This window comes from Doryrhamphus excisus, linkage group LG18, assembly GCF_037039965.1.
Source record: "Doryrhamphus excisus strain RoL-2023G ecotype Guam linkage group LG18, RoL_Dexc_Guam_v1.1, whole genome shotgun sequence".
In the NCBI taxonomy this organism is placed as follows: Eukaryota; Metazoa; Chordata; class Actinopteri; order Syngnathiformes; family Syngnathidae; genus Doryrhamphus; species Doryrhamphus excisus.
In genome coordinates, this window is record NC_136374.1 from 12,821,179 (window position 1) to 12,822,945 (window position 1,767).

A 1,767-nucleotide genomic window follows, 5' to 3' on the forward strand; every position below is an offset into this window, starting at 1 on the left:
TTTAGGATTTTTTTTTGTATTTACTCCTGAGACATTGGGAGGTCGGGTGGGTGGCGATGCAATGGGGGAGCACCCATGAAGGGGGGGTCAAAGAGCAGGTGAAACACCTCTTATAGAATGGTGTGTCCTAAATAACAGGACACGGTCATGCTCATGAACGTGTTAGGGATCAAGTATTTAACTTTCAGTGCTTTTCAAACTTGTATTTGTACTGATTTGATACTTTTATTTACTGTAGATTGGAGAACTACTGCTGGGGCCTTCTATGAACAGTTGTTTTCATTATTAATTGTTCTAAGGGATTTTTCTCAAAGGAAACCATGTCAATTCAATTCAAGAAACAATACAAGCAGTTGATGTTTGCTAAATCCAAGGATGAAGAGTCTTGAACCAGTCAAGATGTGCTATATATTATCACTATATTGACACTTACTATGATACACATTATGGCATTGGATGGTCATATCACCTCGTACTTCGGTACGTGACAAAAAATAAAAATAAAAATAAAAATAAAAATAAAAATAAAAATAAAAATAAAAATAAAAATAAAAATAAAAATAAAAATAAAAATAAAAATAAAAATAAAAATAAAAATAAAAATAAAAACTATATTAGGAAAGCAGGAAGTGAACAAATGTAACAGTTACTGATTGTAAAAGTATCAGATGGAGGGGTAGAATTTAATAAGCTTTGTTTCTTCCTACTCCTTTTGGACATGTGGAACTGTGAACTGATTATGGGATGCATTCTATTGTAATCTGATGCATGTTCAAATGAAATTAAACCATTACCATATATATATATATATATATATATATATATATATATATATATATATACATATAAGGTTGAAAGAATGAGGTCTTTGAATTTGTTTTTTGTTTTTAAAACCCTTTTCCCGCAGATGACATCTGATGGTTATTGCCTTGCAAACGGCACCCATAAGGGCCTTCAGCCAATCGGATCCTCCGGCTTAGATCAGGTGTAACATTTTTGGGTCTACCACTTCACTTTTTTTATTCTGTAATGCTCAGGATCTTTCCAAATATTTCAAGTGACTGTCGTACCGTGTCCAACCTCAGCAGCAAGGACACACTGCAAGAGGCCCAAGTTATGCAGCTGTTCAAAAATAGAAAGCTTCTTAGCTTCTTAGATCCTTAATCATCAGGAGGGCATGACCGTGTAATGCCTGACAGAAAATGACAGTTTTGAGCAGATTTTGGCTTTTATTGACAAATTTTATTTCTTTTTTTTAAATTACAAGTTCCAAATGTTTTTTGTTTCACTCCCCCTTCTTGCTTTTACTTATTGTAGCTCTACTTAAAACCTCATAAGGTCCAAATGCAAACATTTTTTAACTGGTTTTGATCAGGACTGTATGTGTGGGTGTGTGTGTGTATTGGAACGCAGAGTGAAAAATCTAATTTCAAGAATAACGGCATGATGCCGCTCACTGGACTAACAATGCTGGCCTTTTTGGGGTCTTCAAAACCAATCCTCAACTAATGCAGACACCAACTGAGTATTACACAATGTGTATTTGGTTCACTTTTGACTAACCCATGAGCAATGAACCGTGAAACAAGACAATTTGTCATTATCTCAACTCCCAGAGTATTAAGTCAACAATAAATCCACAAGGGAAAATTCCAAGTAGAAATATGCATACATTTGTACCTCTAATTAATTCATAGAAATTTGGTAATCACAGAAATATTTTTTAATCAATAAGTCATGATAAAGGATTCACTTAAGCCCACTAAC